Source organism: Scomber japonicus, chromosome 14 (genome assembly GCF_027409825.1).
Source record: "Scomber japonicus isolate fScoJap1 chromosome 14, fScoJap1.pri, whole genome shotgun sequence".
NCBI classification, from domain to species: Eukaryota; Metazoa; Chordata; class Actinopteri; order Scombriformes; family Scombridae; genus Scomber; species Scomber japonicus.
The window spans coordinates 32584269-32604842 of NC_070591.1; the positions used below are offsets into that span (position 1 = coordinate 32584269).

At 43.7% G+C, this 20574-nt stretch overlaps 1 pseudogene; it reads right to left on the reverse strand.

Moving 5' to 3' along the window:
• Positions 1-450: 450 nt before the first annotated feature.
• LOC128372575 (uncharacterized) lies at positions 451-2201 on the reverse strand (annotated as a pseudogene).
• Positions 2202-20574: the final 18373 nt, after the last annotated feature.

The following is a 20574-nucleotide window of genomic DNA, read 5'->3' on the forward strand; positions in this document are numbered from 1 at the left end:
TCCTGATGATGCTCTACCAGTGGCATCATTTGTCCTGCCACCTTCCCTTCTATGGCTGTTCACCTCAGCTCTTTAGCAACTAGCACGTTTGAGTAAATGTGAAATAATTTTAATATCAAAATTGATCAAGTTCACAGTCTGGTGTGTCCTGTAGTAATCAATCTACTCAGCGCCCAGCAGAATACAATCATTACCATAACCCAACATGTAACACAAATGTTAATTTGAACATTGGTCATTATGAGAGATGCGATGATTTTCTTCTTTGATGGTAGCTTGGCACGCTACATGCAGGAGAGGAGCGCTTATTTCACCTCCTCCCTTCTGTGGTTGGTAGCTTGGCACGCTACATGCAGGAGAGGAGCGCTTTTTTCACCTTCCTCCCTTCTGACGCCTTCTTTCTTCAGGAACAGGGGTAGACTACCCTATTCCCCAGTTGCCACTAGGGGATTATTCTGCCCCTTCATTAGTGGACTTCTCTTCTGAGCTCGCCAGCCCAGTGTTCTCAGCTTGTAGCGACCCGAGGATCTCCGTTAGAGACCGTTGTGGCTCTTCTGCCGCTGCGCACTGGCTCCAATGGAACCACGTGTCACCTTTGCCCTTTAGCCGCACTGCATGGGTCGTTCTCTCGACCACCTGGTACGGCCCTGTCCACCTTGGTTCGGACCACTTACGCTTGATGACCCTCAGCCGGACCCACCCTGTCTCTGGTGTTGTGGTGGTGGCTTCTCCTTCACTCCGGGGGGGGTTTGTTGTTGGTCATCATTCAATGTCCCAGGCAATTTAGACTGTGGACCTGGAAACGCCCTTCCAGTTTGGAGCTCGTGTGGTGTGAACCCTGTACCCTGATTTACTGCACTCCTTATGAACATTAAGGCTAAGGGTAAAGCGTCTAGCCAGTTCATTTTGGTCTGTGCACAGATTTTTGCCAATTTGCCTTTCACCGTCTGATTCATCCTTTCCACTTTTCCCTGTGATTGTGGGTGGTACACCGTGCCAAATTTGTGTTTTAATCCTAGCATGGTTTCCACCTTCTGTAAGTCTTGGTTCTTGAAATGGGTCCCATTGTCTGACCTGATTCGCTCTGGGAACCCGTATCTAGGGATGTATTGATTGATCAAAAATTTTATCACCGACTTACTATCTTCCTGTTTGGTGGGCCAGGCTTCTGGCCACCCAGTGTAAGCATCCATACACATTAACACATACCGATACCCTCTTACAGGAGTAATCATATCTGTATAGTCGATAATGACTTCCCTTCCTACCTTCACCTCTAAAGGATATTTACCTGGCAATGGTTTGATGGTCGGTCTGGTGTTAAACTTATTGCATATTTCACATGTCTTTACAAGATTTTGTGCCATGTCTTTGAGGTATGGATGCCACCAATTTTCCAAATTCCTCATCATTTGAGCCACCCCCACATGTCCCACTCCATGCGCCTCCAGTATTGTGTCATGTCTCAGTCCTGGGGGACGCCCATCAGGCCCCCTCCATAATTGATCTACTTCGATGGCCCCCCTGGCTTTCCATAGAGTCTTTTCCTGTGGAGAGGCTTGCGCTTGTAACTTTCCTAGTTCTTCTCTGCCAGAGTTGGGGTCCATCCCTACCTCTGTTTCTGAACTCATCATTACCGCCTTTACCTCATATCCTGCAGCTTGTTTCGCTGCTTTGTCTGCTGCCTCATTCCCTTTAGCTACTGATGTACTACTGCTGTCATGTCCCTTGCATTTTATGACTGCCACTTTGGTGGGAAGTAACAAAGCTTCAGCTAGCTCTTTCATTTCTTTCTCGTGCTTAATGGGTTTGTTGGTTGCGGTCAGAAATCCTATTCTTATCCACTGTCCTAGTTCTACCTGTACTGCTCCTGCTGCGTACGCTGAATCTGTGAAAATGTTAATGTTCTGTCCCTGTCCGAGTTTGAGGGCCTCAATTACAGCTATTACTTCCGCCCTTTGTGCTGACTGCTGTCCCTCTAGTCTTTCTGCTTTTCTGGTTATCATGTCTCCCTGTACTTCTTCTACTACAGCATATGCAGCCTTGAGTCCTTCTTGATCATGCCTAAAACAACACCCATCTGTATAAAGGTTTCTCGCGCCTTGTATTGGTTCTGCTTGTAGATCTGGTCGCACCTTTTCTTCTCTGTACACTCTCCCTGTGCATTCGTGTGGCTCTCCTGTGCCTATCTGATCTGCCATGTTAATTCCTTCGTGTGTGAAGGATATGTTTGGTGCCTCTAGGATCTTGCTTAGCCGTCGCTGTCTCAAGGGTGTCAGTGTAAATGTTTGTGAGTTTACATATGCTACGACACTATGTGTTGTCAGTACCTGTAGCTGATGCCCCATGACGATGTGCGCAGTTTTTTGTATCAGTTTAGCTACTCCTGCTGCATGTTGAGTGCATTGTGGATGTCTTTTTTCCAGGCTGTCTAGCATTACGCTGATGTACATTAGTATAGTCCTTACTCCCCCTTTTCTCTGGAACAGAATCCAGTTGGTACAGTGTTCTGTTCCAGAGACATCTAAAAAGAAGGGTGAGCTGTAGTCAGGAATTGCCAATTCGGCCGCTGTAGCAAGTGCTTGTTTTATTGCAATAAAAACTGCCTCTGCTTCCTGTGTCCAGTCTAGGCTAGCACCAAGGTTACGCATGCCTTTTGCCCTTACTAGTCCGCGCAGGGGTTTGGTTAGGCCGGTGTAATTGGCGATGTAATTCCTACTATATCCGGTCAATCCGAGAAAAGAAAGCATGTCTTTGACTTTATGTGGTTTTGGATGATGGAGAATGGCGGAACGGTGTTGAGGAGACATGCTTGCCCCCTTTTGTGAAATCATTCATCCCAAAAATGAGACTTGTTTTCGCGCCACCTGTAGTTTAGCTTTGCTTACTTTAAACCCTGTTTTAGCCAAATGTTGTAGAACAGAGCGAGTTGCTTCGAGGCAGGAGGTGACTGTCGGTGCTGCTAATAGTAAGTCATCTACGTACTGAACTAGGGTGACTTGGTCGGGCAGAGGACATTCCATAAGGAGTTTCTTGAGAGTCTGATTGAATATGCCGGGAGATAATGCAAAGCCCTGGGGTAATCGAGTGTAGCGGAGCTGGTATCCGCAGTATGAAAACGAAAAAATGTCTCGGCATTCCATAGCTAGTGGTAAACAGAAGAACGCGTTTGCCAAGTCTATGCACGTGAACCAGCTGTGGGATGGATCTAAGTTGGCTAATGCCACGTATGGATTTGGTACAGGAACTGTGGGAGTGGTTAAGATGCCATTAATTGCCCTTAAATCATGTGCCATGCGATATTTACCTGTCCCTTTCTTTTCAACAGGTAGGATAGGGGTGTTCCAGGGCGAGTCTGACGCTTCCAAAACTCCTCTTAACAGGAGTCCTTCTATTGTGTCGCTGATCCCAGCCTCTGCCTGAAGTTTGTGAGGGTACTGTCTTATCCATAGTGGTTCTCCTGATTGTACTTTGAAACTGATGGCTTCACAATCTACAAGGCCAACGTCGGTCGGTCCTTGTGCCCACACATGGGGTGGAAGGGCGTCTATCATGTTTGCAGCTAGATGGTGATCTGTCTGTTCCCTGCCATGTTGTCTGGTAATTTGAGAGTGTTCCATTATTGCGGTGTCCGTACCTGTGACGTTAATGCGATATGTTTTTGCCGCCGCTGAATATTGGATCTGAGAAATTGTGGTGTTTATCCAATCAGTCTGTATTAATGCCCTTTTAATTATTCCCCCTAACTCCTTGGCTTGATGTTGGGGATGCAGAGCCAATGAAACATGGGGTGCTGCTTCCTCTGACATCATGTACCAGGAGGTTTGCTCATCTGTCAGAGTCACTGCGGCTGCTACGCCCTCTGGTGCGATAAATGTTTTGGGAGTTAATTATCCAATCATGACCTTCCAATTGGTCTTGGAAACTTTCTTGATACCAATCAGTTTGTATTCTGTCATAAAACAGGGTAACATGGGGCGGGTCCAGGGGGGAGATATAGGGTTCGAGGAGGGCTATCCAGGGCTTCCACCTTAAGTAAGCCGAGAGAATGCTGCTTTGTTCTGTTGTTTCTGGTTGCAGCAGTCCCCAATAAATGTCTGTGTATTGCTCATTTACGGGCTGTAGGAGGTATTGCCCTGGGGTGTTCTGCCCAGTGCATGGCAGTCGTGTTCCATCTGGAAATGTTACTAATAAACCGTCTGCGCTGCACAGTATGGATGCTCCTAGTTTCACTAGGAGATCTCTCCCCAATAGGTTCATAGGTACTGTAGGTGAATGCACAAACGGATGCATCACCGTCTGATTTCCGAGTTGGGTAAGCAATGGTTTTGTTATTGGCAGAGTCTGTTTTTCCCCAGAGAATCCCATTAATGTGATAGATTTGGTTGACAGGGTGTCTACTGGAACGCTCCTCATCGTGGAGCAGGTTGCTCCGGTGTCAACTAAAAATGGCAGAGTTTGTTGATCAACTCGTACCGACAGCATCGGTTCTGCCGTTCGAATACTGTCTGAGTCTCTCTGTGGGGCATGTCATTGTTGTTGATACGTGCCCCACTCATCCCAACTGTCCCACTGTGGCAGCTGGTGTGGCATTGGGGGCACGGGGTGTTGGCCCTGGCTGTGGCTGTTGTGTGGAGGTGGGGGACGTCCTCGTCCCCTGCTGTCACTTCCACCCCTACCCAGTTGGGGGCAGTCTCGCGCCCAATGGCCAGCCTCGTTGCAGAAATAGCAACGGCCCCCTCCCGGCTGTCCCCTTGGAGGTCCGCCCCTTCCGCCTCTGCCTCTCCACCCTCCCCTGCCCCTCATAGGTCCGCCCCCGTAACCTCCCTGTCTCTGACGCGGCGTCAGCCAGGGCGGGGTGGGGTACAGATCAGGAGTGCCTGTCTGTTCAGCCATCATTACTTTGGCCGTTTCTCCTTTCTCTTTTTTATTTGTTTTTTGTCTGGCTTCAGTTAGTTGTAACTTTAATAGCTGTGTTTGCAGTGCTTTGAGGCTGTCTTGTTCTTTTTCACATGTATCTTGCGCGCGAGTGAGGTGGTGTACCAGATGTTTTTCCCACACGTGTGACTCGCTGCCCAACATATCTGGGTTATTTTTCATAGTGTTGCTCACTTCTTCTGGAACCCCTTCTAGTATGGCCTGTCTAAACCACTCCCTCTGAGAACCATCTTTTCCCGGGTGGTATCCGGTGTGTTTAAGCCAAGTTTCCTTACATTGGTCTATGTAACTGCGCGGGTTTTGCTTGGGATCCCATTTCATTTTGGGCATCACAGAAGCGTTAGGGAGGGGATATTTACCTCTCATCACTTTCCCTATGCCTGTGCTGTGGTTCGAGAAGGGTACGTCGTCATCTAATGTAAGTATTCCTGCTTCCGTCTGTATGTCTCGTAAGTCACTTCCAGTCAAACACCTACTTATCACTGCTCTAAAGTCTCCCAGAGCCAATGTCTGTCCAGCTGTCAGGCTTTCCATTTTACTCAACCACAAGTTGCCTCCTTCAGCTACCGGTGGTAATTTATCTACAATGGCTTGTACGTCACCTATCCCAAATGGTTTATACTTCTGAAGCCCCCCGATGGACTCGACTAAAGGAAACTGGCAACCAGTCGCTGGCCTGTAACGTGTTTTCATCGGGTGACTTTGTATCCCTTTATTTGTTTCACTTGTTTCTGTAAGTCATGCATGGATTGGTTTAGCTCATTTATCAACTCCTCTGTGTCTCTCTCTAGGTCTGACAGTCTTTCCTCTTCGTCCCCTTCTTGTTCCTCATTCTCCCAATCTCCCCCTACTTCTCCCCTGACGATCACTTTCTCCCCCCGACACTGTCCATCCTTCCAGGTCCCTTCCATTGTCAGCTCTATTCTTCCTTGTTCTTTAGGTTTTTGATTTTTTGGGGTGGAGGAATATTCTTTTTTATCCCTTTTTTGCTCTAAGCCCTGCATGAGTTTCTCCTCCGCTAGTTCCTCTCTAAGCTTCTGTACTTCTCTCTGAATCACTTCTTGTCGTCTGTATTCATTCTCCCTATTTTGCTTAGCTCTCTCTTTTTCTCTAGCGGATTTGTCTTCGAACGCAAACGGGTGTGTGTGTTCTGGTTTTTCTCCCTGATTGCGTAAGTCTCCCTTTGGGGTGGTTGTTATCTCTCGGTACCCGGTCGCGTCGCTCATTTCCACGCTGCTTATGCTACTTTCTACTTCGCAATCTCTGTTTTCATTATCTATCTGCAGAATTCCTTTTGTGACTTGCAATGTGGGATACATCTCTACTGTGACGGGCGCGCTGGGAGGCGCATATGGAGGTGGTTGGGAATCATGTGTGGGTGGTGTTGGTTTTACCTTCCGCTGTCTGGGCTGTTCTTCACCGTTTTTGTGCAGATGCTTCGTGCTCTGCCACCAGACCGCCAGTTCAGACCATCCTCGGTGTTCCTCCTTTAAGGCTTGCCCTTCCTTTTCCCACTTTCCTCGCTTCAATATCCCTGCTTTTTTAACTTTCCCCTCTGCTTCTTCTTCTCGTGCTGCATATTCCTGATCTTTCTCCCAAAACCAAAGTCCTAACGGACCGGTATCTGATGGTTTCTTGCCTTTCTGCTTAATCAGTCTTTCTATCTGTTCCTTAATTTCTGCTAGTTTCTTCTCTTTTTTCTTTCCTTGCACCACTACTGTGGCGACTGTCATTACATTATTTAGCTGCTCTTCAAGGGGTTTCCACGCCCCTGTCACGGGACCCCATCCATCATCGTCTATCTCCCTGTCAAACTCTCCGTCCATTCTTACCCTTGGCTTCTCTTTGATCTAAACTCTGAGGCTGGCCGGTTTGTATGGAGTTCACCCGAGCAACAAGCCTTATTCGGTGTTTTCAGATCAAGCAGCCAGTCAGTTTGTATAGAGTTCACTCGAGCAACTGACTTTAATTGATAAACCAGGCCATTTAGCACCGTTAGGTTTCCACGGCTCGGACAGATTGCGTTAACACCGCAAAGGTTTCCTCTGTCCGTTTGTCGGGTTTATCAAGACATTACTTTAAATGATCTTTTCACCGAAGACACCTCAGAGTTTTATTCTTCCCACACCCAATTTTCCCTCACAATTGGTTCACACATAAGACAAAAGGATAACCCAATCATTAGTATTACACATATGACAAGATACGATATCAGAATACTTATTATTACCATCGCCACATATTTATCTTTGTTCAACACAGACTTTCAAATGTTGCTTTTAGGAGCCTTATTACCCCACAGACTTTAAACCAACAGGCTTTTATTTATGAGGAATATAACCTCAAGGGATTTTAACCCCGAAACGCCACAGCGTATCCTACTTTAGAGGACTCTAACCTCAGGGCCTCAAACCCAATAGAATTCGGGGGTCCTCAGTTCCCCGGGCCTCAAACCCAGCAACCTCCTAGGTTTCGACCTCTCGTCAGAGACCGGTGGGGTCCGCCACGACCAAGGACAGCCTGTATTTTGTCTGTACCCTTCACCGTTTATATATTTTACGCAAAAGCCATAAAACAACACACACACACACACACACACACAGGTTAGATAGACAGGCAGATGCATCCCGATCACCGTTTATATATTTTACACAACACCAAGTCTTCAATTTAGAAAATCTCAAACAATTTCAGATCGGGGACACTAGGTTTTAGTCGTAGTCAATTGGCAGAATTTTGAGTCAAACAGGCTTCTGCTTACCTTATTTTTGGCCGGCCTGTGTCCCGTTTCTTCTTTGTTGAGAAAGTTGATCGAATTCTGTTTTTTATTGCTCTTTCTGCATCCCGGACGAGCCCCCAATTGTTGAAGCCCCCCTTGACTGGCTTCCCCGAAGTTGGTTGATGCAGAAAGAAGCACTCAGAAGACCGGAGTTGTTCAGAAAAATCACCCGTTTATTTCGCTGTATGCATAAAGCGGAGAACACTCAATACACAGTGCAACAGCACTTCCCCTTACACCCAGAGTGTTCTGCTGAGCAGTTCTCTATTTCCCTTTTTTATACACAGTTCCGCGTTCCCCCGCCTTTACCCTATTGTTTACCACTTTTGACAGTCGGCCGTCGCTCTTGCACAACTTGATCTTGTCATGGTATCTGCACTTTCAATCGCACCCTGCCATATCCTGTTTTGATATCTGTTTTCCCGAGAACTGCACTTATATGCTGAGTCAAGTTGCACAAGTTTTGTACATGTGTCTGTACTAGCTAGTTATGTAAGCGCTGCCTTGTATAGTGGCATTAATGCAAGCTTATAATATCAAAAACCTGAGACTATCTTATTCTCTCAACATCGACCCCGACTATCTTCAGTTCTATACTGACAGTAAGGTAGCGCTTGGATACATCAATAATGAAACCAGGACGTTTGTGTATGTCAGCAACAGGGTGGAACGGATAAGGAAATCCACACGTCCGGAGCAGTGGCATTATGTCCCGACCAGTCAGAATCCTGCACATGTTGCCACCAGGTCAGTGCCTGCAGCTCGGTTCTCAGACACCATCTGGCTTACTGGGCCGGATTTCCTGAGACATTTGGTGAAGAGCAACACCACAGAAGAAGAATATGACCTCATAGACCCAGACACAGATGTGGATGTTCGATGTCACACTGTCACAGCGACAGAATCTCACAGAGGCCTCGGTTCACATCGATTTGAAAAGTTTTCCACATGGCAGTCCCTTGTCAGAGGTATAGCCTCCCTCATCCATGTTGTTCAGTCCTTTGGGGCAGAGAAGAACAGCAGCAATCAAGAATGCAATGGTTGGCATCATTGTTCCATGCCTCACACAGCTGATGCATTGTCACAAGCAAAGACTATTATCATTGGATGTGTGCAAAAGGAGGCATACCAAGCTGAAGTATCTTGTTTGGAGAAAGGAGAAGTCATTCCTAAAAACAGTCCCTTGAGAAAACTCAACCCTATTTTTGATGACAACCGCCTCTTACAGATAGGTGGTCGGCTCCAGCATGCACCTATTGACATAGAGGAGAGACACCCTCTCATCATTCCCGGCCGAAGTCATATTGCTACTTTACTCATAACTCACTACCATGAGAAAATCAAACATCAAGGCAGAGTCTTCACTGAAGGAGCGATCCGCACAGCTGGTATCTGGATCATTGGAGCAAGGAAATGCATCAACAGACTTCTGTGCAAGTGTGTCATGTGCAGCAAACTACGTGGCAAGCTATCAGGACAAAAGATGGCAGATCTCCCATCCGATCGTCTCAGCATGGAACCCCCTTTTTCCAACATAGGCCTAGACGTGTTCGGCCCCTGGACCATCGCTACTTGTCGCACCAGAGGAGGGGCAGCAAACAGTAAAAGGTGGGCAGTACTCTTTACATGCCTTAGCATGCGTGCTGTGCATATTGAGCTTATAGAGTCAATGGACACATCAAGCTTTATAAATGCTCTACGGCGCTTCTTTGCTGTGCGTGGTCCTGTAAAGCTGATCCGGTCTGACTGTGGCACGAACTTTAAAGGAGCATGCAAAGAGCTGCAAATCCTCCTGCGAGATGAAACGAACATCTCTAAGTATCTTAGTGAGGAAGGATGCACGTGGTTGTTTAACCCACCCCACTCTTCCCACATGGGAGGAGTATGGGAGAGAATGATCGGGGTTGCAAGACGGATCCTTGACTCCATGCTTTCTCAGGTCAGCCCCTCACATCTCACTCACAAAGTGCTTTCGACCTTTATGGCTGAGGTTTCTGCAATAATAAATGCAAGACCCCTCACACCCATCTCGACTGATGCAGACTCACCTTGTCTTCTGACTCCAACGATGATCCTCACACAGAAAGTCTGCACTCCTCTTCCTCCTCCAGGATCTTTTGAAAATGCAGATCTGTATCGTCAGCAGTGGAAACACGTCCAGCACTTGGCGAATGCCTTTTGGGAAAGATGGAGGCGAGAATATCTCTCTACTCTTCAAACCCGAAGCAAGTGGCAGGATGCACATCCTAATGTCAAAAAAGGAGATCTAGTGCTACTCAGAGACACTCAAGTAAAAAGGAACTTGTGGCCCATGGCGCTCGTCACCAAGACTCACCCTGGCAACGACGGAAAGGTCAGGAAGCTTGAGCTGAAGGTCACCGACGGTGGGACTGTTAAAACCTTCTTCAGGCCCGTAACTGAAGTAGTTGTACTTATGTCTTCTTGAGCTTCTACCATGGACAGTTCCCTGCATTATTTCTGGTTTGTTTAACTTTTTGTTTAGCAATTAATGGTGGTATCGTGTTCAATACCAGACGGGGAGTGTGATGTTGCTCTACAGTGCCTCCTGGTGGTATTTTGCAAGGTGCTCTTTTATTATGAAAGTCCTTGTTTTTTATTGGTTATCACGGTCATGTGATTAGGGTCTCTGATGAGAGCAGCCATCTTGTTTAGTTTTGTGTGACAATGTGCCACTGCCTTGTAATCTATTGCATCCGTTGCTGTTGAGCCTTGGAGAAGCTTTGTTTTTTCACAAGAAAGATTGTTCCTGGCATTGTTAAGTACGGTGACAAAGATCTACAGTAAACAGACTTCAACTTACTTCACGTCTGAGTCATCTTTCAACTTTCCAGCAACAAAGTGTTTAGCTATCTGTCACTCCGTGAAGCCACGCACGTAGGGGACAGAATACACACTATGGCTTGTGGGACTGATCGTGTGCAAAAAAAGAAACCACCACCAATGACCTGCCATATAAGCCAAGGAGGGGAGACATGAGGTGGCTGCTGAGGGGCAACCTCATCTTCATCAAATGGATGGACACTAAAGTTGTGACTGTGTGCAGAAACTTCCATAGAGCCTACAGTGGAGCCACAGTGACCAGGAGGGTGAAGAGAGAGAATGGACAGTGGTCTCATGATAAAGTCCCAGTTCCGGATGCCATCAATGATTACAATGCTTTCATGGGTGGGGTGGACCTTTCAGAAGCCCTGATCCAGTACTACTCTGCATTCAACACACTGGACACAAGCACCCTGGAAGTGTGAGGACACCTACTGCTTTGAAGCACTGAAGTACTGCTTCATGCGACATGCTTCTGCGTTACGTTTGTCCTCTACAATGCGAAGCAGCAAAAGGAGCTCTGCAAAGGTAGGTGGGCTGTGTTTCTTTTGCTCTAGCTTTAGCTCGGATATCAGGGTGTTATCCCAGCAGCCTCTGCAAAATAGTTTTAGGAGATGGCTGTCCAGATCAGTTGCATTTACACTGCCTCTCCTGAGGGTGGTGTTCAGCATCACTTGCAGCCATTGAAGATAGGCTGACGATTTCTCGCCGTATGTGTGTTTAGAAACTTGGCATAGAGGTCATCTCCATCTTCAACTGTACCATATGCTGAGTCTAGAACGTCCAGATACATTGATGGGGATGAATTAGGTGTCAAGTGCTTCACTATGTCAACGGCAGGTGACAAAAGGCTGTCACGTATCTTTCATGACTTGTATAGATCTGACTGTTGTGCGTCTCTAAGCAAGAAATCTGCATTAGAGGGCCATGTTTCGTAATCCACTTCATTGTTTGGATAGGGGCTGTGTCCAGAGAAGGGTCTAAGTCTCAACGAAGCATATGCTTGCGTTGCAGTCTTCATGTTTAACTATATGTTCGACAACAACCTTCTGCAGGTCAGATGGATAAAGATCTCCTAGGCTCTGAGTGGGCTGTGTCTCTTCTTTGGGAGATTGTTGAGATGGTGCTGGGTCAAGTTCAGGGATGTGAACATGTTGTGGGAAGAGAGCACTGGGCTGAGGGCGCACCGGTGCTGCAATCTCAGAAGCATATCCTTGAACGTCATCATCAAAGTTGAGATCAGAGTTTTCCTCTTGGTTCTCTGAATCGTCTTGGCCAACTGTCTCACTGATGCGAGAGAGCTCTCCTCTCAGCATATCTGCAAAAGCCTTGGCTGACTAGCTGACTGCAGATGTATAGGTGCTTGCTAAGGCCTTGATATGGTAAGTAATGTTTGTCTGACTCTTGCTAGTGAGCTTATATTATATGGCAGTGAGGATGAGAGTGTCTGTACAGCTGTGCCATATGTGTACTGTGGCATGCAGGTCTAACTCGGATTGGGGCAGGTCTACTGGAATTGTTCTCTGAATAGGGGTGGGAATCGAGAACCGGCTCCAGTTGAGAACCGGCTCCAGTTAAGAACCGGCTAATCGGTTCAATCCATCGACATCATTTGCCTTTATGCTTAACGATTCTCTTATCGATGCCTTTCTTTCATGTGCCTTGCAAAATAATGACATCACACTCGCACGAGAGTCAATCAGCAGCGCAAGCGACACCATGGCGGAGAGACAGAAGCGGTCCAAAGTGTGGCTTAATTTCACTAAGAAGATGCTAACAGCTCTTCAGAGAGAAAGTGGAGGTCCCTTAGGTCGCGTGCAACTGCTGCGTAAAGTACCCCTGCCCCCGCGCACCTCCGGTTGCCGTTACAAGCAGGTAGCTCTGCAGGCTGTATGATGACTGAAGGAGGCGAGCCCCACGAACTTTCCCCCCGTCTAAACGGACCAAGTCGGCTGTATGGGAATACTTCAGCTACTGTAAAAAGACAGACGGCCACGGCTTGGAGGAAGAATATTGTTTTTCTCCCCAATTAATTTATGTCGTGACTTGAGTTGCAGGTTTAGCTTCAGTTAAAGGACTGCACTTATTTTTTTATTTTTTATTTAGAAAGAATTCAGTTATTTTTTATTTTAAATACATATTTACTTAATACTGTAAGAGATCTAGGATCCAGATTATTATTTATTATTATTTTTATATCCCGATTTATATTTGTTTTAACATTTACACTTTCATTTATTTTAGCACGTCTTATTAGCCCGATCAGCATCGACTGTGGAAACTAAATTTAGTAAGTGGCATGCACACCAATGATGTTTCGGCAGCTGATACTGAAGCCCATCATCTTCCTCCAGAATGGCTTCCACATCCATGAATTCCACCTCTTCACCATCAGATGCATCACAATCTTCTCCAACTTCTTCTTCTTCGATTGTGCCTTCTGCAACTAACTCTTCATTGTTATTATCGTCCTGCTGACCAAAGACACGGAACGCTTTGACAAAATTCGACCTGTTGTCTGTTGTAGTTCTAACAACCTTTAGACTTATTTCATACTCTGCATGAATGTCGGTCAAAACAGCTGCCAAGGCATCAAATGTGTGGGAGCCCCTTAGTTGACGGCAAGCAAGGGCAGCTGAACGGCGTTCAAAACTGCAAGGATCAAGCCAGTGGGCTGTTACACCTATAAAGCTCCTTCTCCTGGCCATCCAACAATCAGTAGTGGTGGCAATGTATGGTACCTTTTTCATTTCGTTCTTGAGACGTTCTTTCATTTTAGATGTAGCTGAGTCAATCTTACGCCACACAGTTTTGTGGGACATGACAGCACTACTCGGTTGTAATTCTACAATAAGGTCTTGGAAGGATGGTTTCTCAACCAGGGAGAAGGGCTGGAGACCTTGAACGATGAAGCGGAGGATACCTGCTTGGTCTCCAGCAGTCTTCAGTTTACAAAATACATACATACATAAATATTAGAAAAGATATCCATCATGTAGTCTACATAGCAGTATTATTAATTATGAAGTGCTGGTTGTTCATAATTTTCCAATGGCTCCAGACTAACTTATAGCCCCTTAGACTAAACTGTAGGGCTAGCTCTAGTTATTCGCTCTGGTGAAATAAGTGAGCTGAAATGCCCTGCTTGCAACTAGCATAGCCTACGACTGAACTAATTAAGCTTTTATTTTTGTATGGTAAAAAAGACGTTTCATACTCAAGCTCAGACTAGAAAAAATACATTGTATGCTCTCTCTTTTTGTCAGGGGCATGTCAAAACATGAATCTGAAAGGACTTCAGTTGATTATCTGTGTTACACGATTAGCTTGCCTCGGCTTATGCTAACCATTGTCAGGCCAAAGGGGATCATCGCTATGTTCCCCGGGTCCTATAACCCTAACCCGCTTTGTATGTGACCGGGGAACATAGGGATGATCCCGTCTACACTTAGCCAGTTAGCTGAGTTAGCAGCCGAGTTAGCCGCCGAGCTAGCAACTGAGTTAGCCGCCGAGCTCGCAGCCGAATTAGCCGCCGAGCTAGCAGCTGAATTAGCCGCCGAGCTAGCAGCCGAGTTAGCCGCCGAGCTAGCAGCGGAGTTAGCCGCGATCGGGGAACATAGGACCCGGGGAACATAGGTACGCTCCCGGCCAAAGTTAGCCATCTGAATGGCTAGCTACAGCCATTGACATAGAAAAAAACAGCTGGCAAATTGGAGGGTGCATGTCATGTGCATGTGGCTTTGACTACTTAAACGTAACCGAGAATGTAAAAAGCTGCATTATCGCAGCTAGCCAATCATTTAGTGCACTTTTCTGTAGCTAGAATCTAGCTTAGAAATGTAAGGAAGTTTATTTCAATGTACGTACCTTGACATGCTTCCGCAAGTTGGAGGATGAATTTTTGTAGGCGGTGGTGAAGTTCCCCTTTTGGTAAACAGAGCAAACACTTGAAGCGAAAACTATCATTAACTTGTTCAGAAAATTGAAATAGTCTGGCGAGGTGGGGCCATGGGTTGGCACATTCCCGGGATGGACCTGCTGTGTCTTCTTCCATGGTTTCGTCTCTCATCTAATCTGACCATGGAGTTGACGTTGGTTGAAGGTGATTGCTGATAGGCTGTCCTAATCAGTGGTGCCTGCACAATCCAATCACGTTTGAGAGGGAAAGGACAAATTGAGTTTTTTTTTTTTAGAAGTAACGGGTACTCACGGTTATGGATAGAAATGTACCGGAGTAAAGAGTACAATGTTTGCCTCTCAAATGTACTTGAGTAAAGTCATGAGTACTCCCCAAAAATGATACTCGAGTAAAGTACAGGTCCCTCAAAATTGTACTTAAGTACTGTACTCAAGTAAATGTACTCCGTTACTGTCCGGCTCTGATACCTCTAATCACAACAATGACAATTATGAAGAACAAAATACAAAATGTAACACTACAGAGTTCAGAGTTCAGTTTCTGTGTACTTCAGTTCAGTTTACATGCACCCAGATCAGTTCAGAGATCAATTTATATGTACTCCAGATCAGTTCAGTTTGAAAAGAAGAAATGTAATCCAATACTCCTACTGCTCTGGCAGAGAGTTTACCAACAGTCCATCCTCGCAGCAGATCCTGTCACTAAGATGAACTCTTGTCTTTAGAAACAAAGTCCACGGATCTGGCTCGTCATCTTGTGTCTTGGGCGTGTGTGTAGTCTCCGCGCACACACACACTCCACAGAAGAAACTCCTCTTCAAGTTCAAACTTCAAACGGGAACAACACACACAGTGCATCCTAACATTACTGCTAGTTGTTTAACCAGACAGAAAATGGCGGCAAGCGGCATCTCTCATCTTTAACACATAATAAAACTTAACTGCTCCTCCTTACACAATATAACCCTCTTTTCAATTAACAACACAACACGCACTTTCAATTGGTTACCTTAATAAACCGAAAATATTAGCAGCTAAACAGCTCGTGTTAATAGCTTTCTCATCACAGTTGCAACATTAGCATCCACTAGTGTAGCGTTACAAACAGTATTACAATAAAATAAGTTGAAACTCACCAAAAGTTTCAACTTGACACACACAGTTTTTTAATGACTCTTATTTAATCAAACATTTTAACTGTTTTAACATGCATTTTAATGAATTGTTTGTATTTATTTATATTTTACTGTGGGTTACACAGACTTGTCCTGGAGGTTTGCCATGAAGAGCTTGGAGGATTTTAACCACCCCAGTTTTTAATGGAAGGATGTTTTTTCTTACTGCTCTCTTCTGCCCCTCCCTCTGATCCTTCTCATCTTTGGGTTTCAAAGAGGCATCTTCTTCCATCAGATCATCATCCAGCTCCAGAAGCAACATGAGCAGCAGAGATGGTAAGCAATGAATGAATGCCTTGATAAGCAATGTCATACCTTGAAACAAGCATTGCCACTGGTACAGGGGATAATCCTTCCAGCATTAATGTTCCTGAAAGCAACATCTTACTCAGCCCTGAACAACTTTCAGAATTAAGACACCACTGTAACCCATCTCTTGATGATGGCAATTTTGGGATCACTCATTTTATCATTGTAACTGATTTGCTGTTAAGAATACAAGGTTTACATTTGTGAATTTACCCAACCCCCTCCCCTCAAGTACATTTTTTTTGTTCCTTTTTTTGTATTAGAGTTACATTACATTTGTCATTCCTTATAAACATTTGTCTCGTTTTTACTGTCCAATGCCGTTGTTTCAATGTTCAGTTTGTCATTAATATTTCAAAATGTTGAATAGTATGTATAGCTGCGCTTTTTGAAATTATGTTGTTATGATGTCAAAAACTAATTTTCCATCCAGTTACTTATTTTTACCCCTTTGATTTATAATTTCCCCTGTCTCTATTTCTGATGTCAAAGTTGTGTTGTTCCAAATGTGTATGTGTTAGACAAGTTCTATTTTTGGACAAATATTTTATCCAAGCATTCAGTGTTTATGTAATTAAAAAATAACTTCAAAATCAATTCATGGTTCCTCATCTGTCTGTCTAACTATTTAATCAATATAAAACATTTGAGGTGTATTGTGATAAGGTGCACGTTTACGTTGCCTGTTTCAGGAATTAACACTAGAACCACAGCAACAGTCTGTATGTCTGGCAGTGATCAAAGGTATAAAAAATAAATAATTATATCACCTTATGGGCTACCTTATGGGTATGCTTGTTGTTTAGTTATTAACATTATAATAACTCAAACCATTGCGACTGTTGTAGTGTTAAGGCACTACTACTTGGATATTGATCAAATTTGATCCTTAAACCAAAAGAAGGAAAAGGTAAGTCAGTAATATTGAAATATGACCATCTGTCAACGTTAAGGTTTTGGATTAAGGAAAATATATTGCCTTACTGCTGTAGTTTAACTGGAACAAAAAACCCATGCATTTCATACTCCTTTTTTATATTTTAAATTGCTCTAGATTTTTCTGATGATCTATACTTTTGAAGAAGATAGTAACAAAATAGTACACCTTGTGTGCCTTGCGCTCACAATCTCACAATCTCACACCATATAAACACATAACACAAAATATATCACTATGAGCTAGAAGAACTATAAGAAGTTAAAAACAACGATGCAACGATCAACGATTATTGTTTGTATATTACATCACTATAATCTAGGATTGGGAGGATTGTCATTTTAACCAGAGTGTGCTTTATAGAGTAGGTGAAAGATGCTTTGTTGTGGAACAACAACAATTCTAGATCTGACTTTTGAAAGCAATGTGTTCATGGGGCTTTTACACTACATCTTGTTTACCCATGCACACACATTCATACACAGATGACAGGAGCTACCACACAGGGTGCCAATGTGCTCATAAGGAGGGAAGCTAATCATTCATACACCGTTGGCACAGTAACAGGAGCAATATTGGGGGTTAAGTGTCATGCTCAAGAACATAGGCATGGACTGGAGGAGCCGGGAATCCAACTGCCAACCTTCCAACTGATGGACAACCGCTCTACCTCCTGAGACACAGACACCCCACTAACTAAAATAACTGAATTCCAAAAATGTTTTATTTCAGTATAACTTTAAGTGATGGATGCTTTTCTGTGTAGTCTGTTTTCTGATGTCCATCCTTCCATATTAACAACAGCCATTATCCCTATTACTCCTAGACCAAAAAACATGATAGATCAATATATAAATGGTCTAAATGCCTGCTGTGGCCTGTGGGGGACTATCTCACAGCACTCTCAAGTCTTCCAGCCTGTCTTTACCAGTGAGGTGAAGAAGATGACAAGGGCCCAGTTCAAGGCCCTCTACCAGGTCCAGTACAGCGTCTCTGGATCGAATAAGAGGGATGCAGAGGAGGACACCATGTTCTCTTTTGAGAGTCTCCTCAACACAATTGAGGGTGCGTGTTGTCTTACCGTGTAATTTTAACTTAGCATTTGTATCTCTATGAAGTACTTACTTTCAAAGTCTAAAGACATTGAGTGTGATATGTACATCCATGCTCTGGTATGCCGTGCTACTTTAATAGTGTTAAAGAAAAAATGTCTTTGTTTTCTCAGAAAGAAGAAGCCCTTTGACCCTAGAGGACCTCCTCATTTTTTGGACGGGGGCCGATGCTGTTCCCTCTCTGGGTTTCCCTGAGAAAATGGAGATCAGCTTCTATGATCAAGAGGGGGACAGCAGGCGTTTCCCATACGCCTCCACTTGTTCATTGACCCTCTATCTGCCCAGGGGTGTCTGGAGCGAAGACTCATTAGCTGACATATTAGTTGAGGCAATTAGAGGGTCAGTGGGCTTTGGGAAAATTTAAGTTCTGGATGTAGAGTAGATGACCGTAGAGCAACTCTCTACATCTCTAAATTTAAGTTAATTTTTGACTTTTGTTTTATAGACCTGTTCTGTTGTCTTGTCTTGAATTTATGTCGCAAAAATGTTTATGAAATAGAAAATAATCTCCGAAGTGTTAGTGATATGTCGTTTGATATACATTTAAGTTAATTTTTGTCTTTTGTTTTATAGACATGTTCTGTTGTCTTGTTGTCTTGAATTTATGCCGCAAAAATGTTTATGAAATACAAAAAAATCTCAGAAGTGTTACAGTGATGTCATTTGATATACTGGGATGTTGGGAACATACTATTTTCATAATGATAATAATTAACAATGGTTTATCAAGGACACGTTCTAAAGAGTAGGGTTGTAAAATAGAGTTATAAAATGATATTTCTTCTGAATATATCAAACATCTCATAACAGCATAAACCCTGAGGTGCAGTTCAACCTCTCAAGCAGTGTACTGTTGCACCCAACGTGAGATTGACAGCCAGCTAAACTCTCCCCTGCAAATATATCCTCCAAGGAACAGGCAGGTGTTGTAGTAGGACAGGAAAGAAAGTGTGAAACTGAAATTGACATAAAAATACAGAAAAATATTCAATGCAATACGGTATAGCTGTCATATACAAATTATTTTATCATGGCTCATTCATTAATAGAAAAAAAAATCAGAATAGCTTTTCATAGCTAGGACCAGTCTAATATTTGTAGATATACATATGATTCAAATTATGTAAATGCTGAATTAAACAGAATTGTGCTGAAAAATGCTGAATTAAAAATGCTGAATTTGACAGAAGAAATCAGGTAAGATATTAGCCATAGAACTAAACAATACAGTATATTACATTAACAGTCACATCACTTCCTGTTGCTATTGACTTGGGTTGCCATACCAACGGTAAATGAAAGAAGATTAGATAAGTATAAAATAAAGTATAGAAGTCTAAAACTATTATAATATAAATAACTATAAACAGCTCCAATACACTACACAATACAATACAATACAGTCGCTCACTCAGTCTCTCTCGCGCAGACACTCAGTCTCTCTCGCCTGTGTATAACCATTTCCTCTTGCATTTTTCGGCGCCTCATAAAGTAACGTCACATTAGCAAAAAGACGTCACTAATGTGTCACTAATTTACTAGTGAAAGTCCGACGCGCATCAGAGTGGAGCATAACGTTAAACTGTGTGAACTGTAGTGAACGCGAGCAAGAAGCTGCTCAAAGAAACATGTCCTGTCTATGTTTCACAGGAAAGCATCAGACAGTCAACACATGCTGCTGCTGTTTTTCTTCAGTTCTTATAAAAGGCCTCGTTTAGGAGGAAGAAATGTAGGCTAGAGCATGTTCACACTTTTGAAACTAAATATCTTTTTAGTGTATTTATTTATTAAAACGTATTTATTTATTTTCTAAATTATTTATTTAAAAATATTTTTATTTGCAGCCCATGCAGTCATTTTTTTTCAATTTTTTCAGATAATTGTACATTAATCATAATTGAGATAAAAAGTTCAATTAAAATTTATTTTTAGATTTAAATGTTTTCTAGAATCACTCAGCCCAACCACTTATGCATTTTAGAGATGAAAATAATGGAGAAGAAGGTAAAAGAGACAACAAATTAAAGCAATTTATTAATATTGTGGTATGTGAAGGACAATGTAGGCAAAGGCGTGTAGATACATGCATAGGTTAAGTAGTATCACTGTAAAAAATAACTGTGTAAATCCCCCCCTATATGAATTCCCCCATTTTGAAAAATGAATTTCTCCCGTGAAAATAACAATTTCATTTTTTTTACATTTTTACAGGGAACACAGCAGCAGCCGAGAGAGATACAGAGTGAAGGGACGGAGTAGCTGAGAGAGAGAGAGAGTGAAGGGACGGAGCAGCTGAGAGAGAGAGAGAGTGAAGGGACACAGCAGCAGCAACCAAGAGAGAGAGATGTAGAGCACGCTGATGCAACAGGTGCATCTGATGCATCAGGGTCTCAGGTATCAACTTTACATTGATACAGAGATGATGATAATTAAACATAATGCTAAAATGGATTAATTGTAAATGACCTATTTACATGTAAAATGATGTAAAAACCATTCAGCCATGACTTATGTTGAGGTTATTTGTTGATTTATCTTTAGGAGACAGTGTGAGAGAAGTGAGTG